This window comes from Mus musculus, chromosome 3 (assembly GCF_000001635.26).
Source record: "Mus musculus strain C57BL/6J chromosome 3, GRCm38.p6 C57BL/6J".
Classification (NCBI taxonomy): domain Eukaryota; kingdom Metazoa; phylum Chordata; class Mammalia; order Rodentia; family Muridae; genus Mus; species Mus musculus.
Genome location: NC_000069.6, coordinates 76,460,664 through 76,481,912, shown reverse-complemented (window position 1 = coordinate 76,481,912; position 21,249 = coordinate 76,460,664). Strand labels below are relative to the sequence as shown.

At 36.0% G+C, this 21,249-nt stretch overlaps 1 protein-coding gene across 6 annotated transcripts in view, besides 1 other annotated feature; it reads right to left on the bottom strand.

The window, feature by feature from the left end:
* Fstl5 (follistatin-like 5) overlaps positions 1–21,249 on the bottom strand; it is a 635,736-nt gene that overhangs the window by 228,098 nt on the left and 386,389 nt on the right. The gene's annotated exons all lie outside the window — the stretch shown is intronic.
* Positions 12,492–16,191: an enhancer, noted in NCBI's record as "VISTA enhancer mm1370". NCBI's record gives its function as "enhancer in: hindbrain (rhombencephalon)[4/7] | midbrain (mesencephalon)[4/7] | forebrain[7/7]" and the evidence as "EXISTENCE:transgenic organism evidence [ECO:0001131][PMID:17130149]".

Sequence of the window (21,249 nt, the reverse complement as noted above, 5' to 3'; positions counted from 1 at the left end):
TGTGTCATTAGCACTGAAATAATAACGATGCTGTTTATTGTTTATTGTCTGATGGATTTACACTATACAAGAGGCGAGACCATTGTTGGACAGCTTCAGAGGACAGTTGCAGATCTGAATGGGGAAGCTGCATCACTAAGCCGGGACACATAAATTGATTCTAAAAGTAGATTTATTTGGGGAGTTGTAAGAGTAGAAAAAAAGAAAACACCCCAAATTTCGCCAGCCACATTCCAATGAAGTGCATTGTGTCTGTTGCCTGTCTGAGTGCTGATGCAGTACAGTCATTTTCTGGTCTTTGAATTTTATACGTGAACATTTCTTTTATCTAATACTTACATTTCTGTCAATGATTATGCAGAGTCATGAGCACATTTTTGGAAATCTGACTGTGGTTTTTCTCTTTTCTGTCAATCCTCACCAGATGAGAATTAACAGCTGACAGTGTCTCCCATTTCTGCACCCATGTGGATCTGCCCTGTTGTTCCCACTAAGTGTTGGACTTTTATTCTGACTCACTGCTGTTTTAATATGACAACAGTTCAACTTACTTAGCCTGAGCCAGGTTAAAAATATCAATTGTCAACTTGGGTTTAGATACTTCTTATGGAAACTGAATGACTCCCAATATGTCTTCTAATTTGAACCTGGGTAGAAACTGCAATTTCTCCCCAGATACCTCTCATCTGTTCTCACCAGTCAAGGTTCACTTTATTATTCTTATTTCTGTTCTTTTAACTTTATCTGTCTTGAAGAGAAATACAAGTGACTTTTATATCATTTAACCATTCAAGTCATGGATGTTTGGAGTTTGGTACCATCATCAGTTTATATACAGTTAATGGCATGATTTTACATTGGAAGAATAGAGTAGACATGGCACCCACATCGTCCTTATGCCCATGGGAAGTGATTACATTAAATGATTTGTGTGACATTTAGCACAGACCCACTCATGAATAACTTGGGAAGTCAGAAATAGACAAACTCCTATTTTATTGTATACAATCTTGTCTCCAAGGCAAGTAGAATTGTTATTTAGGTTCTACTATTTTCTATTATTCAAGAAGTGGGCTGAATAGTCTTTAAATTGAGAGCCTTTATTACAGAGATTCAATACAATATATTCTTTTAAAATTATATCAGAAACCCTGAAAAATAGATAATAATTACCTTGCTGAGTCATTTTTATAGTTACTTTATTTTTTCTCAATAAGATTTACTGATATTTGCACTTTTCTGATGCCTCCTGAATAATAGGAGCATGAGAATACTTTCCATAAGTTTCTTTAATATAGGTCCTGCCAAATGTGTACATATGGATATTTATTATTTATGTATAAACACGCACGTGCACACGCACACGCACATATATGCATATATGTGTATATATATGTATATATATGTGCACACATTTGCATATGTATATATGTTAACACACTGATATGCATATAGCCAAATGGTGAAATTTATACATATGTGTAAATAGGCACAACTAATGGTTATTATACTGATGATGAATATAAATAGTTTGAAATTTTTTGATAATTGTGTTCATAGTTAAAAATAAAATCAGAATATTATAAACATAAAACATAGATATTATAATAACTACTACTAATTATCTCTATATTTCTGAATTACAGCATCTATGCTCTTTTAATAACATAAGAGATAATGGAAACTCTAATCTTAATAGCAGAATATTAATGTTAGCTATGTTGACTCTTAAATATAATTACTACCTTATAATGTAGATATCTTCAAAAACTTCCTCCTAAAATTGGTATGTTATTTGAAGTAGTTGTGTTTTTTATAGTGATGTATTACATTGTTAATTACCTAGCATAATCATCTACATAAATATTGACAATGGGTTGGCCTTCTAAATTGATTTTTTAAAGAGAACACATAATTAGAATAAAGAATTACTACTCAGGCAATATTAATATGTACAGAAAACATTTTCTCTAAAGAATATTTTAAAAACACTTGATATAATTATTAACTATTAGAATTTTGGAAAAGAACTTAGAACTGTGATTATTCTTATGTATATTACAGAAAATTTTATCCAGAAAATGAATAATTTTTCTTGAAACTAATGAAATTCAGATCAGCAGAGTCTTTCCTTAAATAAACTGAGCAGAAAGCCTTTCATCTAAATGGCCACCATGTGTATCTTTAGTCTTAATATAATTTATCTTCCAATATTAAAAGTTAAGCAACTTTATTCTTAACTTGTAGTAAGAATACTTTAGTGGTGAAGTATTTATGCAAATATACACATTGTATAATTAGCATATGTTATTATAGTATGTATATATGCAGCTATGATTTAATTTAAAACAGATTTAAAATTTAGCAGAATAAGGGGTGAGTTTCCATTTGTGTGTGTGTGTGTGTGTGTGTGTGTGTGTGTGTGTGTGTGTGTGTGCGTGCGTGGAATTGTAAGTTTATAAACAAAGAGTAATAGGGAAACATTTAAAGTAATCGTTTATGTTTTTTTCCTTGAATATATACAATCAATAGTGTTTTTTAATAGCATTCTATACAGTCAGCTACTTGTGTTCAGCCCACAGCATATAGTAATAACAGCAGTCATTTTAGTTCTCTTCACTACAACTGTACTCTAGTGATAAATATCTTAATAAAATGAGATTTAAGAAAAGTCATATGTAACATGATGCCAAGTGTTCTCTTGTGTGTTATAACTCTATGAATCCCATGCTTGGAGAACTGTGGTAAGAGAATCACAAGTTCAATTCCTACTTGAGCTATACAATAAGTGTCTGGTATAAACAACAACAAACCTACATAATATTCTGCCAAAGAAACCTGTGGAGAGTATACATAAAATGCTTTGGAAAAGTTTTGCATTTAGCTGTTTCTTGATTGTCAAATATTCCTGGAAGCTTTCTCTAATATCGAAGGGAAGAAATCAAGTTCTAATGATTCTATCTCTGGCCTCATGTTTTTAAGATTCTGAAGATATGCCATTTCCACTGCAGCTTTTTTTTAACCCCTGTCTGATAATTTAGAAAAAAAAATCATGTCAATTACTACCTTATTGTGAGTTACTGTCTATTTTTTTTCCTTTATCTATGGGGTTAAGGAAGATACCTGCTTGGTGTACAATCAAAAACTTGTGTTGTAAAACTTCAACACCCAGTGAAAAGCTGGGTATGAGTGACATGTGCTTGTAACTCCAAAACTAAGTAGGAAGATAGGAGGGTTCTTGCTGCTGGCATTCAGGCATAATATTATTGTGCACTGTGGACAGGTTATCCTTGTATTATTCAAATACTGACTTTTCTGCCCCCATATCTGTTTGCAATATGGACATGGTTTTATAATTCTTATTCTAAATCTTTCCTACCTGAATGTTGTGTAAACATTGCTCTCCATTTATTCTCTGATTTGTCAGAAAAGATAATCTGCCAATTACTGAGCAGTAGAGAGAATAGGGCTGGACTTCTGATCCCAGCCAGGGGAGAAAGGCAGGAAAGAAGAAAGGATTCACCTGGAGGAAGTAGTTCAGAAGCCACCACAGAAACACAACTGGTGCAGAGAGAACCAAGTCAATACTAAAATGCAAGTATCTTGGGGAGTTGGTCTGGGAGGTAGCCAGACAAGTTTAGAGGAATAAAATAGATTAATAATTGTTCAACTATAGTGCTGTGAAGCTCAAGTAAATAAATCTTATAGGCTCTGTCTCATTTATTTGGGAGTTGGATGGAATAGAAAAAAATTGTCACTTTTAAAATTACAATAACACTATTTAGACAGCCTAAACTAATCAACAGTCTCCAGATTCCAATGAGACAAAAATTATAAGAATGTTTCATGAGGAATAACACTTGAGATTTGAGATTGTCCTCTGTACATACAATGTGTGCGTAACACACACACACACACACACACACGCACACGCACACACACATACATTTTATTGATTTTTATCTCATTTTATTAAAAATAGGTTCTTATCTCATACAGTATGTCCTGATTACAGTCTCCCCTCCCTCTACTCTTTCCAATTACTACAAACCTGCCATATCATCTGGATTCACTCCCTCTTTGTCTCTCATTACAAAAGAACAGGGCTCTAAATGATAAGAACAAAATATGACAATGTAACATATAATATGATAAGACAAAAGTCAACAAAATGAAGTTGGACGAGAAAAGCTTCCAGAAAGAAAACTCTGAAGCAAAAGCACAGAAATCAGAGATCCGCTCATTCTCACACACAGGAGTACAACAGAAGCACAAAACTGAAAGCTATAATATATATATATGCAGATGACCTAGTGCAGACCCATGTTCGCCCTTTGGCTGCTTCAGTATCTGACAAACATGTTTAAAAAACAAATAGATAGATAAGTAAACAGCAGGAATCTAACTCCAGAAGTAAAATTCCAAATGATAACTCCGCTGATATCTGCATTTTTGTGACATATTCATTCTAATAGACTAAGTAGACATTTGTGTAAAAATGTAAGAATAGAAAGAGAATAAGATAAGAACTTTTGTATTCCTTCCGGTCCGGCCAGCACCGGGGTAGCTAGGGCTCAGAGTCAGCTGACATCCGCCAGCGACCCACAAGACCCACCACAGGATCTTAAGACCTCTGGTGAGTGGAACACAGCATCTGCTCCAATAGGGAAGCAGAAAACCCGGCCTGGTCAGGGGCACATGTCCCTTCTGGTCCACGCCAGCACAGGGGTACCTTGGGCGTGGAGTCTGAGGATATCCGTAAGGTATACACAGGACCCTCCACGAGGTTTCAAGACCTCTGTGAGAGGATCACAACTTCTGCCAGGAGGCAGGTTCGAACACAAGATATCGGAGCACCTTCCCTGCAAGAGGAGAGCCTAACTGCAGAGAGTACTCTGAGCATTGAAACTCAGGAGAGACCTAGTCTCCCAGCTCTGCTGATAGAGGCTAACATAAACACCTGAGGAACAAGATCTAACCAGAGACAACTACAAAAACTAACTCCAGAGATTACCAGATGGCAAAAGGCAAACATAAGAATCTTACTAACAGAAACCAAGACCACTCACCATCATCAGAACGCAACACTCCCATGCCACCCAGTCCTGGGCACCTCAACACACCCGAAAAACTAGACCCAGATTTAAAAGCAGATCTCATGATGATGGTAAAGGACATCAAGAATGACTTTAATAACTCACTTAAAGAAATACAGGAGAGCACTGCTAAACAGGTAGAAGACCTTAAAGAGGAAGCACAAAAATCCCTTAAAGTATTGCAAGAAAACATGACCAAAGAGGTGATGGAACTGAATAAAACCATCCAAGACCTAAAAAGAGAAGTAGACACTATAAAGAAAACACAAAGTGAGGCAACGCTGGAGATAGAAAACCTAGAAAAGAAATCTGGAACTATAGATGCAAGCATCAGCAACAGAATAGAAGAGATGGAAGAGAGAATCTCAGGTGCAGAAGATTCCATAGAGAACATTGGCACAACAATCAAAGAAAATACAAAATGCGAAACGATCCTGAGTGAAAACATCCAGGAAATCCAGGACACAATGAGAAGACCAAACCTACCAATAATAGGAGTAGATGATAATGAAGATTTTCAACTTAAAGGGCCAGCAAATATCTTCAACAGTATTATAGAAGAAAACTTCCCAAATGTAAAGAAAGAGATGCCCTTGAACATACAAGAAGCCTACAGAACTCCAAATAGACTGGACCAGAAAAGAAATGCCTCCCGACACATAATAATCAGAACAACAAATGCACTAAATAAAGAGAGAATACTAAGAGCAGAAAGGGAAAATGGTCAAGTAACATATAAAGGTAGGTCTATAAGAATTACACCAGACTTTTCATCAGAGACTATGAAAGCCATAGGATCCTGGACAGACGATATACAGACACTAAGAGAACACAAATGCCAGCACGGGCTACTATACCCAGCCAAACTCTCAATTAACATAGATGGAGAAACCAAAGTTTTCCACAACAAAACCAAATTCACACATTATCTTTCCACGAATCCAGCACTTAAAAGGATAATAACAGAAAAAAAACAATACAAGGACGGAAACCACGCCCTAGAAAAAGCTAGAAAATAATCCCTCAACAAACCAAAAAGAAGACAGCCACAAAAACAGAATGCCAACTGTAAAAACAAAAACAAAAAATAGGAAGCAACAATTACTTTTAACTAATATCTCTTAATATCAATGGACTCAATTCCCCAATAAAAAGACATAGACTAACAGACTGGCTACACAAACAGGACCCAACATTCTGCTGCTTACAGGAAACCCATCTCAGGGAAAAAGACGGACACTACCTCAGAGGGAAAGGCTGAAAACAATTTTCCAAGCAAATGGTCTGAAGAAACAAGCTGGAGTAGCCATTCTAATATCGGATAAAATCGACTTCCAACCCAAAGTTATCAAAAAAGACAAGGATTGACACTTCATACTCATCAAAGGTAAAATCCTCCAAGAGGAACTCTCAATTCTGAATATCTATGCTCCAAATGCAAGGGCAGCCACATTCATTAAAGAAACTGTAGTAAAGCTCAAAGGACATATTGAACCTCACACAATAATAGTGGGAGACTTCAACACACCACTTTCACCAATGGACAGATCATGGAAACAGAAACTAAACAGGGACACAGTAAGACTAACAGAAGTGATGAAACAAATGGATTTAACAGATATCTACAGAACATTTTATTCTAAAACAAAAGGATATACCATCTTCTCAACACCTTATGGTACCTTTTCCAAAACTGACGACATAATTGATCACAAAACAGGCCTCAACAGATACAAAAATATTGAAATCATCCCATGCATCCCATCACACAACCAAGGAGTATGGCTGATCTTCAATAACAACATAAATAATGGAAAGCCAATATTCACGTGGAAAATGAACAACACTCTTCTCAATGATACCTTGCTCAAGGAAGGAATGAAGAAAGAAATTAAAGACTTTTTAGAGTTTAATGAAAATGAGGCCACAACATACCCTAACTTATGGGACACAATGAAAGTATTTCTAAGAGGGTAACTCATAGCTCTGAGTGCCTCCAAAAAGAAACTAGAGAGAGCACACACAAACAGCTTGGCAACACACCTAAAAGCTCTAGAAAAAAAGGAAGCAAATTCACCCAAGTGGAGTAGACAGCAGGAAATAATCAAACTCAGGGGCAAAATCAACCAAGTGGAAACAAGAAGAACTATTCAAAGAATCAACCAAACCAGGAGCTGGTTCTTTGAGAAAATCAACAAGATAGATAAACCCTTAGCCAGACGCACTAGAGGGCACAGGGACAGCATCTTAACTAACAAAATCAGAAATGAAAAGGGAGACATAACAACAAACACTGAAGAAATCCAAAACACCATCAGATCCTTCTACAAAAGGCTATACTTAACAAAACTGGAAAACCTGGACGAAATGGACAAATTTCTAGACAGATACCAGGCACCAAAGTTAAACCAGGATCAAGTTAATGATCTAAACAGTCCCATATCCCCTAAAGAAATAGAAGCAGTCATTAATGGTCACCCAACCAAAAAAAGCCCAGGACCAGATGGGTTTAGTGCAGAGTTCTATCAGACCTTCAAAGAAGATCTAATCCTAGGTCTGCCCAAACTATTCCACAAAATAGAAGTAGAAGATACTCTACCCAACTCATTTTATGAAGCCACAATTACTCTGATACCCAAACCACAGAAAGATCCAACAAAGATAGAGAACTTCAGATGAATTTCCCTCATGAATATCAATGCAAAAATACTCAATAAATTTTTTGCTATCTGAATCAGAGAACACATCAAAACAATCATCCACCCTGACCAAGTAGGTTTTATTCAAGTGATGCAGGGATGGTTTACGAAAATCCACCAATGTAACCCATTATATAAACAAACTCAAAGAAAAAAGCCACATGATCATCTCGTAAGATGCAGAGAAAGCATTTGACAAAATCCAACACCCATTCATGGTAAAAGTCTTGGAAAGATCAGGAATTCAAGGCCCATACCTAAACATGATAAAAGCAATCTACAGCAAACCAGTAGCCAACATCAAAGCAAATGGTGAGAACCTGGAAGCAATCCCACTAAAATCAGGAGCTAGACAAGGCTGCCCACTATCTCCCTACCTATTCAACATTGTACTTGAAGTCCTAGCTAGAGCAATTCGACAACAAAAGGAGATCAAGGGGATACAAATTGGAAAGGAAGAAGTCAAAATATCACCTTTTGCAGATGATATGATAGTATATATAAGTGACCCTAGAAATTCCACCAGAGAACTCCTAAACCTGATAAACAGCTTCGGTGAAGTAGCTGTATCTAAAATTAACTCAAACAAGTCAATGGCCTTTCTCTACACAAAGAATAAACAAGCTGAGAAAGAAATTAGGGAAACAACACCCTTTTCAATAGTCACAAATATTATAAAATATCTTGGCATGACTCTAACAAAAGAAGTGAAAGATCTGTATGATAAGAACTTCAAGTCTCTGAAGAAAAAAATTAAAGAAGATCTCAGAAGATGGAAAGATCTCCCATGCTAATAGATTGGTAGGATCAACATTGTAAAAATGGCTATCTTGCCAAAAGCAATCTACAGATTCAATGCAATCCCCATCAAAATTCCAACTCAATTCTTCAACGAATTAGAAAGGGCAATCTGCAAATTCATCTGGAATAACAAAAAACCTAGGATAGCAAAAACTCTTCTCAAGAATAAAACACCTCTGGTGGAATCACCATGCCTGACCTAAAGCTTTACTACAGAGCAATTGTGACAAAAACTGCATGGTACTGGTATAACAACAGAAAAGTAGACCAATGGAATAGAATTGAAGACCCAGAAATGAACCCACACACCTATGGTCACTTGACCTTCGACAAGGGAGCTAAAACCATCCAGTGGAAAAAAAGACAGCATTTTCAACAAATGGTGCTGGCACAACTGGTAGTTATCATGTAGAAGAATGCAAATTGATCCTTTCCTATCTCCTTTACTAAAGTCAAATCTAAGTAGATCAGAGCTCCACATAAAACCAGAGACTCTGAAACTTATAGAGGAGAAAGTGGGGAGAAGCCTCAAAGATATTGACACAGGGGAAATTTTCCTGAATAGAACAGCAATGGCTTGTGCTGTAAGATTGAGAATTGACAAATGGGACCTCATGAACCTGCAAAGCTTCTGTAAGGCAAAAGACACTGTCAATAAGACAAAAAGGCCACCAACAGATTGGGAAAGAATCTTTACCTATCCTACATCAGATAGAAAACTAATATCCAATATATATAAAGAACTCAAGAAGGTGGTCTCCAGAAAATCAAATAACCCCATTAAAAAATGGGGCTCAGAGCTAAACAAAGAATTCTCACCTGAGGATTACCGAATGGCTGAGAAACACCATTTCTCACCAATGGCTGAGAAAAATGTTCAGCATCCTTACTCATCAGGGAAATGCAAATCAAAACAACCCTGAGATTCCATCTCACACCAGTCAGAATGGCTAAGATCAAAAATTCAGGTGAAAGTAGATGCTGGCAAGGATGTGGAGAAAGAGGAACACTCCTCCATTGTTGGTGGGATTGTAAGCTTGTACAACCACTCTGGAAATCAATCAGGCGGTTTCTCAGAAAATTGGACATGGTACTACCCGAGGATCCCACAATACCTCTCCTGGGCATATATCCAGAAAATGTTCCAACTAGTAAGAAAGAACCATGCTCCACTATGTTCATAGCAGCCTTATTTATAATAGCCAGAAGCTGAAAAGAACCCAGATGCCCCTCAATAGAGGAATGGATACAAAAATTGTGGTACATTTACACAATGGAGTACTACTCAGCTATTAAAAAGAATGAATTTATGAAATTCCTAGGCAAATGGTTGGACCTGGAGGGCATTATCCTGAGTGACGTAACCCAATCACAAAAGAACTCAAATGATATGTACTCACTGATAAGTGGATATTTGCCCAGAAATTTAGAATACCCAAGATATAAGTTACAATTTGCAAAACACATGAAACTCAAGAAGAACGAAGACTAATGTTTGGACACTTTGCCCCTTCTTAGCATTGGGAACAAACACCCATGGAAGGAGTTACAGAGACACAGTTTGGAGCTGAGACAAAAGGATGGACCATCTTGAGACTGCCATATCCAGGGATCCATCCCATAATCAGCCTCCAAATGCTGACACCATTGCATACACTAGCAAGATTGTGCTGATAGGACCCTGATATAGCAGTCTCTAGTGAGACTACACTGGGACCTAGCAAACACAGAAGTGGATGCTCACAGTCAGCTATTGGACAAATCACAGGGCTCCCAATAGAGGAGCTAGAGAAAATACCCAAGGAGCTAAAGGGATCTGCAATACTATAGGTGGAACAACATTATGAACTAACCAGTACCCCAGAGCTCTTGACTCTAGCTGCATATGTATCAAAAGATGGCCTAGTCGGCCATCACTGGAAAGAGTGGCCCATTGGACTTGCAAACTTTATATGCCCCAGTACAGGGGAACACCAGGGCCAAAAAGTGGGAATGGGTGGGTAGGGGGTAGGGAGAGGGTATGGGGTATGGGGGACTTTTGGGATAGCATTGGAAATGTAAATGAGGAAAATACCTAATTTTTAAAAAAGAACTTGTGTATTGGTGTGTAGCTAAAATGAGAATGATATTACTTTGACTTAATTATATTTAATAAATAAGAACTGGACACCAAGACTATGTTAAATTAATTATGCATCTACTTTCCAGACGCTAAATATAGATTCTGCTACATACCTAAAAAATATATGAAGTGGTTTCAGTATGTTAATTATCTGGATGAACATATAACACATATTATTACATTGAAGTATAAAAGAAATTCAATCAATGGTATATCTAATAACATTTACTTCTCCCTCTTTTATTTCAGCAAGATACTACTTAATTAGAGGCAAATTCTGTTAACATACTAAGAAACAAATAAAAATATAATAAAATATCCTAGTCGTAATAAAATGATTATTCTCATAATGAGAAAGCAATGATGACTCAATATCCTAGTTTTAAATAACTGCAAAATTTAAATGATATTTTCATGAAGGAATGAAGGGGTAATAAAGTAAATGCTAGTCAGGCTTAGTTAGGTCAAGATATATACTAATTTATTAAGTAAAGTGTATAAAATTATATACTGAATGTATATAAAACATAATATATTTTTATTATAGTTTGCATTATAAAACAAAAATTAAAGCAAAAGACTAAGCCTAAGCTAATTTTCCTTTGACTAAAAGAGCCTATATCATGTGGCTTTCTGCAACTGCATAAATGTAATGAATCAGCCATAGTAAACAAGAAAGTGTATGCATACCTGAATGGTTTTGTGCCTACATAGGCTAGAGTCTGTATGTGATTTCCCCACTGAGGCTGAAGTTATAGGCCATTATCATCCACCTGATGTTCATAACCAAACTTCAGTCATCTACAAGAGCAGAATATTCTTTTCTTTTCTTTTTTTTCTCTTCTTTTCTTTTCTCTTCTCTTCTCTTTTCTTTTCTCTTCTTTTCTTTTCTTTTCCTTTTTTTCTTTCTCTTTCTCTCTCTCTCTTTCTTCCTTTCTTTCTTTCTTTCTTTCTTTCTTTCTTTCTTTCTTTCTTTCTTTCTTTCTTTCTTTTTCAAAACAGGGTTTCTCTGTGTAGCCCAGGCTGTCCTGAACTCACTCTGTAGACCAGGGTGGCCTCAAACTCATTAATCCTCCTGTCTCTGCCTCCCAAGTCCTGGGATTAAAGGTGTGTAATACCCCTGCCAGGCCAGAACATACTCTTAACCTCTCAGCCACTGTTCCAGCATTAAAACAATTTACCTTAAAGACACACTTATCCTATCTGTATTCTACCAGGGAAGAAATAAAAAGGACTGTACCTGGGGCCATTTTTTTAATTGACATCTATGTAGCAAAATGCAAAATTCGTAAATACGAAATGTGATAATAAAAAATGTCATAACATTAAATTTATAAAGATACACATTGAGTATAGATGAGGCTAATGAAAATGAGCTTATGCCAAACTGTGAAACTAAAACAACAAAACTAATACAGTAAATGATACAAAGACAATATTTGAAATTGAGTTTCCTGTAAATGTTGAAAATAACAATAAGTAGATTGAAGATGTTGCATAGATCTCAAGCAAAGATAATAGAAACGAAATGAAATCATGTACATAAAGATAACAATGAAATTAAAGAAAATAAAGTAGAAAGTTTTAAAATTCTACAAAGGTATAATTTGCCTACTTAGTTGTAAGACGAACTTGGCAACATCTCATCTGCAACAGTTAAAACAAGACAAAGGAATAATTCCTGTACAGTTGTGATACAAAATAAATGTTAGCTCAGAATGTTTATATACAACTAAACTGAGAACAAAATGAGTACTTTCTCTAGAAGAAGAAAGTGGGAATGAAGGTAGGATTGAAGGAAGGAAGGAAGGAAGGAAGGGAGGGAGGGAGGGCAGGAGGGAGGGAGGGAGGGAGGGAGGGAGGGGGGGGAGGAAGGAAGGAAACTTTGTGATTCTTTGAGAATGGTAATTAACTGATATAGGAGGGCACTGGGTACAGATCTTCAAAAGCTATATTTGTCAATCATTTCTTTCTCTAGTTCAGTCTAAATTACATGATAATTTACCTATCAGTTTCATAGACACAGACCCTTTTGCTCCTATTGTTATTTTTCCATACAATGAGAGACTGATTTGAAATGTTGAGCCAAAATAGATCCTTAAGGAAGAGTCCTTCCTTAAGTTGCTTATGTCAGGCATTTTGTCAAGACAAGGAGAATAGTTACAAAGTATCCTTTACAATTTTTTTAATAATCTAGAGGGAATTCATTCTTATCCTAGAGTTCTATGCACCCAGCACTATAATGACATTCAGTTTAGCAGATCATAAATAGTTACACAGATTAACAATGGTTTTGAACAATCTAGCATCCACTTGGGAAAGGTTTTCTCTCAGGAGAAAGCATGAAGTTTAAGAGTGTGATACTGTGTTTCTTCATTCCTAAAACTTGTCTAAGGGAATCCCAGATTCCTGTGTTGAAGACAATCAATTGATGCATTGTGTTTAATTCGTTCCTTTTTAAAATTATGTACAGGCAGAGGTGTAAATTATACTGCTTTTCTTTTATGTGGGAAGATAGAATTTTGCCATATTATGTTAAACAAAACATTTTATATTAATTAAAGGAATTCTGCTAAGAGGTTGCCATTTACCAAGTGGATCCCTTTACTACTAACCAGCTGGAGGTGAGATCCAAGCATTGGCTGTCATAGGAAGCCTTCCAGAGTGTGTCATTTTAAAAGTTTACAGCAAATAGATGTGAAGGTCCTGGGAACAGAGAGCAGTCTACTCATTTTTGGCCACTCTTTACAGCATCCAAAGATGGGCCTCAACTATGCAAATGCAGAAATAAATTTAACACTTCATCCAGAATTAATTAGGCTATTGTGGGTTTACTGAACTAATTAAAATGCCAACTTTATGCTGGAACATCACATCCTTTATTGACTGTGAGAAAGCATCAGGATTAGTCACAAGCATCAGAGGTAAGTCTAGGAATCTCCCTTGCAGTGCATGGGTAAAGAGCTTCTGAGGTTTGATAAAGGGAATGGACTGGTACCTGGCAGAGAGTCGATCCACTAATGATCTGTTCTTTCAACTCTAGGTCTTGGCTGACTCAGATCTTGCTTTATCACTTTCAAGGGTAGCTTTAAAGGGTGTATACGTTACAATGCCTTGATTTTCCCCAGCTTTATTTTCTATGCACATCACTGGATGTGTACAGCTATAGCATTAACTCAGGTACATGGCAGAAGAATTAGGGTTTTAAAATTAATTTCTTAGAGGCTCCTACATTTCAGCAAGTATTTCTTCTACAATTGGCAAACCAGACTAAAGAACTAAAGATCAAATCCAGCCTACCAAGCCTCTTTGTAATAGAAGAAAACAAAACAAACAAACAAAAAAACCTTGATTTTCCTTGTTATCTCTTGCCCTTCTTTAGGACTGAACCAATAAATTTCACTACCTAGAGAATACATGAAAGATTATTGATATGTATGTGTGGGTGAGTATTTCAGTCACCAGGCAGCAGCAGCTCATGGTAGGTATCTCACACTACCCAACAGACATGGAGAAAGGAGTATTTTTCTCCTTGCAGTTCTTGCCTAGCATTCAGTCTTCATCTTTTCTATGTCTGATGTATTGAACAATGATTCTTTCTTCTCTCTTCTTAAAACCCAGTCAAAATACTATTTGTCAGGGAATATTCTCAGCTCAATGGGAAAAAAAAGTTAATTATTCTTTGCAAATCATTCATAGTAGTTATCTAAGGATGGGAACATGGGAATGTGGTTGGTTATGCTTAAGAGTATTCACATGTTAATAGAACTCATTTTAATTTAAATGCTTCCTTAACCTCCAAAGTGTTAAAAGAATGCCTCTAAAACAAAAAACTAAAAAACAAAAAACCCTCACCCCTTTCAGTGGCCTTTTGCTAGAATCCAGAGGGACCAAGGTCTGACCAAGATATTCTCAATGAACTTGAGGTTTGTATACAGAGTTATTTCTAGTTATAAGCCTCTGACCACATGGGGCATTTTTACTTTAGTAAAAAAAAAATGCAATTATAGACCCTTGTGAAAGATGTAACCATCTTATTCCTTGATAGTTTTTATTATTGTTATTTGGTACTAATTAAACAATTTGAAGCTGTGTCAATTCATTGCAGGGTCTCCTATATGCCAAAAAAGAACTGTGCAAGAGAGCAGCATACCAACTTTGGGCAGTTTCATAATCCTTGAGACAGGCTAACTCCATGACAGGCTTCAAATTGGCAGTTCAGGAGACAAGGCCTAAGAACTGGGCAAGCTCTGCCAAACCCAGGCAAGTCAGTTACTAGAAAACGAAAACAAAAACAAAAACAAAGACAAAAACCAAAACAACAAAAACAAAAACAAAAACAAACAGGCCTCATGCAGTGGGTCAGAAATTGCCCTGCCATCAGTAGCTACCCAGCAGCCACCTGGCCTGAAGCAAAGACAATGATCAGCAACAGTTTCCAGCCACCACCACCACCCTGCCTGTCCCAGTAGAATGTTACTAGATATGGTACAAGATAAAGGTCACCTACACTTGAATTCCCTAATGTGCTTTAAACCCTAAGGTGCTTTAAACTCACTTGGAGTCTTTCTGTTTTGGTAATGGGAGATCTCAGCTTGCTGGACTTCTGTAGACTAAAACACTCTGAGTTTAAATACTATTTGACTCTGGGGTATCATTCTTCAGCGAATAATGGACCATTGCATTCTGGGACATCTTACTCCAAAGGTCCTGTGGCACTCTGTAAAATTTAATCATTAGGGAAATTGGTGCCTGTCATTTCAGTCTCTATTAGAGGGCAAGAGTCTCTCTTTAATGACCATCCTACTTTAATGATTAGCAGTCACAAGTGACCCAGACCCATCATGCTAACTGATCTCACTCACCTCATCCACAGTGCCTGCCAGGACTTACACACTTTCCAACCAAAACAGTGAGTATCCTTAAGTCTTATAATGCAGGGCAGTCTACAGCCTTGATGTGGTTATCTCACCAAAGAATCCTGAGCTTCTTTACTTTTTCTGCTCTGGGACACTTCTTTGACAGTAAGTAATTAGGTTCTACTTCTGAAAACTCACCCTTTTTGCCCCCCTCAATGTCTTCCCTTCACTCATACTTCAGTGGGAGTTTAAAAACAATTAATGAGAAACTGGGAACATTCATCTAAGCCCTGTTACTCTAAAAAGACCCAGGACACTGAGAATTACAAATGTGTACTGCTAGTTTTACATTATACACTGCAAATAATTGCTACACAACAATGAGTAACTGTGCAATTGGTTCATGTACATTTCTGTCTACATATATTGTATCACTGCATAGCCTTCTATTTGCATCTGTAAGACATAATTTTAAGCAATATTACTACTTTGAGACTATGGATCTTTAAAATCTTATGTCAATACAGAATCATTATACGCACTCCAGAAAATTAAATGCTATCAAAATGTCAAATAAATTACACTCATTTTCATCTATCGCCATCACCCAGAGAAGGTCTGTGAACCACTGTGACATCAAGAATGTGAACAGATTGTCTAAATTGTGTAAAATAAAACACTGGAGTTAAAGTATGAGAAATTAAGTTGCATTGGAATAAATTACACATGTGTGATTCTCTCAGTATAGACAAGGGATTTGCAAATGATGGTCATTCACCTGAAAGTACGGTCCAGTATAATAAATCTAAAACTTTCTTGGTCCAAGTTTTTATGTGATAATTTGTTTTACAACAATTAATTATTTGCCATAAGCTTTCCAACTTTATGGAGATTTTTCTGAGACACTAAGTCTTACACAGTGGAATAAAATTTATAGACATTATTCTATAGAAAAAATGATTTTAAAAATGTAACAGAAGCCATTATGTAAAAAAAATCCATAGTTATCATAGTGTCTGAATAATTTGTAGAGTTCTATAAAACAACAAATAAAATCTATATTTTTATATGGAAAAAATACATAAAATTCACATTCAAATGAATACTAATCTTTAATTTATATTGAAATCATCCTGGAACAAAAATAGGTTAATGTGATAGGTTATATAAAATTCCAATATGTAACATGTAACCCTGAGTGATATAAATTATATAGTTGATTTTACTATAGCATATTAACTTATATTTCTGCCATTTACATAGAATTTTATTTTTAAATTCATGCACAAATTTACAAAATATCTTTAAGTTACTTATAAGCAGCAAGTTACTTTGATGTTTATTAATAATCTGTGAAGGAGAAAACAAAGTATTTTAACATTTTTTAATCTCTTTCTCTTTAGGTCATTTTAAGATCTGATCGCTCATTGTTTTATGCATACAATTGTCAAGGAAATTAAAGTCATATGGGGGCTAGTATAGCCATGCATTTATGGAAATGTGATTGCTGCAGCAATGAAAAACACAGACTAACATGCCTCTAACCAAAAAACAAATCATAAAATAAAGAATGCTACTGGGAAAAATATTAAAAGGTATTATCAATAATAATAATCACAGATTATTCAGTTTGTATATAAGCAAGACACAACAACTTTTCCTCTTTCAAAGGCACCAATTGCCTTACCTTTAAAATGGTTAACTGACAAATCTGTGTGGGTAGAACAATGGCCTTTAACATCAGAAAAATTATAGGCATTAGGACAGCTGGTACAGGAGTAGCTAAATGCTCAACATATTGACAAATCAACTACTCCTTGAAATTTTTTTTCATTTGCCAATAAAAGGAAATCTAGAGAATGTTAAAAGATTGAACAGCTACAAATGAGGTGATTTAACCAATAAGCTCTTTACAACCTGGATTCTCTTGCTTTCTAAGAGAGGGTCTATTATACTGTTTGGTTTAAAAGACTGCTTTTTTTTTCCTTTTTAAACTATACCTTTACAAGAACAGGATAAAGAAAATTTGCCTTTGTAGTATTTAATTATAATAATGTGTTAAATTATTGCATCTTGGGGAAATATATGGGATATAGTCAAATACAAACATAGAATATGTTACTTTATTTAAAAAAAAGTCTCACTGACATACTGGCTATATGTTTTAAGTTTTGTAGTGGAATTTTCTTTCATCAACATGGTTACTCTCTTATCAGATTCAAAGACCTTCTAGATCTGTAAAATTCAGCTGGATAGACACACCTTTTATTACTCTGCCTCAAAAATAGATACAATCTTAGTACACACCTTTCTTTAATCCCAAACAGTGCAGGTAAGGTTAGGTGGTAGAGAGATGCACCCATGTTTGAAAGTGAAGTCTAATTGAACAGCAAATTGACAAATCTGAGGAAGACTGGACAGAATTAATCAGCAATAGAGTATGGCCAACTCTCATGAGAATATACAGGAAAGAGTGGCTACTTAGAGAGCAGTGCTGGCAGAGTAGGAGCAGAGGTTGCATCAGGTCAGGTAGTGTAGTTTGTGCAGTGGAGTTGAGTTCAGGTCTATTCAGTTCATAGAGCAGAGAGGCAATGGAAGCCATAGTATAAGGATCCAGAAGATTTGAACAATTTGCCAGAGTGAGTTAGTTTAAAGCCAAGTATTGGAAATCAGTGAGAAGCTGAGAGAAGCCAATTTGAATCAATGAGCTGGGAGAAGAGTTTGAGCCAGAAAAGCTGAGTAGAATCAGCCAGCCATAGTTCAGAATAAACTAGAAAGGGTGAGCTTATTCAAGAGTAAGCCTCTGAGATGACAATTTCATATGGCTACAAAAATGATGTTTAGATTCTCTGTCATACATTAACATAACCATTATATTTCTTCTACTGATGAACTTACTAGTGATATGGGAGAATCATAGAGAATAAACACAGGTTTAAGATTTTGACCAAGTGTAATACTGAACGCTAAGTCCTGTTGACTCATGGCAAATTTATGTGTTCAGGTTACATAATAAATAATATCTTTTAATTAAGTAATCTCTATTAAGTGATTTTGAAGGTTTAACTGATATTTTTCAATGAACTTTTTTACTTTACAGGATTTAGCTGCGATTTTGTATTCTCTCATGAACATTTTTCCAATGTCATCATAAAGATAAATATGTTAATTAATTTATGATCCTAGGTTTATTTTCTTGCTGTAAAGGAACAGGCTGACCAAAAGCAATTCAAGGAGGAAACATTTTCATTTCATCTTTGAGGTTAGAGTCTGTCATGGCAGAAAGTCAAAGCATGAACTCAAGCAAGAACATTAAGTAGAAATTACGGAAGTACACTGCTTTCTAGTTTTCTCAGGCTCATACTTAGCTTGCTTTCTTATGTAGCCTATTACTACCTGCCCAAGGAATGATGACTTCATGGAAAGCTAGACTCTCCTGTGTCAATTATGAATCATATAGATCACCCAAAACATATGCACAGCTCACGATGACCTTGTAATCCCTCAGTTGATTCTCCTTTCTCAGGTGCACCTAAGCTGTGCCTAGTTGGTAGCCAAAATAAGTGGTGGTGATTTGAATATACTTGACCCATGGCAAGTGGTACTATTAGGAGGTGTGGCCTTGTTGGAATAGATGTGGCCTTGTTGGAGGAAATGTGTCACTGTATAGGTAGGCTTTGAGGGCTCCTAGTGCTCAGGCTAAATGCAGTGTGGAAGAAACCCTCCTACTGGCAGCCTGCAGAAGAGAGTTTTCTTCTGGCTCCATTTGGATCAATATACAACTCTCAGCTCCTTCTCCAGCGCCATGTCTGCTTGTGTGCTGCCATGCTTCCCACCATGATGTAATGGACTGAGCCTCTGAAACTGTAAGCCAGCCCCAATTAGATGTTGCCATTTATGAAAGTTGCCTTGGTCGTAGTGAAAACTCAACGGAGACACTAGCTGGGATACATAGCAGTCTTTGTGTATAGAAATTTTCAAATGCCAGGCTGCCTGCCATTAACTTGCTTTTTTTTCAATAAAAACTGATGAGCACCAAATTGTTAACATTAAAAGAAACAAGATATTAATTAATATCATAAAAATTGACTCAATACATAGACTGATGCTAGAGTATACTATAATATATGGTATTTTTAATTTATTCATATAAACAAGCAAATGCATGGTAGAGTTATATAGATTTGAAAGTAACAGTGGCAAAACATACATAAGCCATATAAAGAGGAAATAATTAAATTAGGGGCTTGAATATAGCTGTGAGTGCAGAGTGAAGGGCATAATTATAAATCTACTATTTTGCTTTTCTTTCAGTAAAAGCATAAAACAAAACAACAATATTAAGAGCAGTCTTTGTCCTCATTTCTGAGCCAATAGATGTCAGATAAAAGAAAAAAATAAAACAAAACAAAAGCATGATACAAACATGAAGAACAACATTATGGTAAACTGTGTTTGAATGTGGATAATACTTGTACACATTCAAGTTTTGTTTCTATCACTGAAATACAAACACAATTCAAAGCATTGATTTGGATTTATGAGAGTCTTCAAACTTCAAGTTTCATCAAGAGAGAGAAGAGTTGGATTTATCAGAATGCAAATCTCATTCCAAAAGTAAAGAAAAATTCAGAAGAAGGTAAAAGCTTCACAGTGATGAAATGTGATTCACAGGATAACAGAAATCTTAAGATGAGATTTAATTTAGATAAATAAAAGAGAAAAACAAGAAACAACAAGCACAAGGAACCAGTTGAAAAGCAGTGACTAGAGACCATCACTCAAAGATTCCTTATGATTTAAATTATTGGAAATTTACTGAAGTAAAAAAGGAATCAGAAGGAGTTGAGGGGAGAATGGAAATATTACATTTTAATTTTTTTGATTTTTTTATTAGGTATTTTCCTCATTTATATTTCCAATGCTATTCCAAAAGTTCCCCATACCCTCCCACCCACCCACCTCCACTTTTTGGCCCTGGCGTTCCCCTGTACTGGGACATATAAAGTTTGCAAGTCAAATGGGCCTCTCTTTCCAGTGATGGCCAATTAGGCCATCTTTTGATCCATATGCAGCTAGAGTCAAGAGCTCCAGGGTACTGGTTAGTTCATAGTGTTGTTCCACCTATAGGGTTGCAGTTCCCTTTAGCTCCTTGAGTACTTTCTCTAGCTCCTCAATTGGGGGCCCTGTGATCCATCCAATAGCTGATTGTGAGCATCCACTTCTGTGTTTGCTAGGCCCCAGCATAGTCTCACAAGAGACAGCTACATCTGGGTCCTTTCAGCAAAATCTTGCTAGTGTGTGCAATCGTGTCAGCGTTTGGAGGGTGATTATGGGATGGATCCCTGGATATGGCAGTCTCTAGATGGTCCATCCTTTCGTCACAGCTCCAAACTTTGTCTCTGTAACTCCTTCCATGGGTGTTTTGTTCCCAATTCTAAGAAGGGGCACAGTGTCCACACTTTGGTCTTTGTTCTTCTTGAGTTTCATGCATTTAGCAAATTGTATCTTAAGATACATTTTAAATTTTAACTGTTCATTTTTATAGAAAAGCAACTTTTTGAACAACCATTATAATAGTTAAAGTCTATTAAACACTACCTGTGTGTTAGAGTTTCAATTCTAAGTTAGTACTGAACCCTTTAGAAATGACTGAATTTAGTACTGCTATA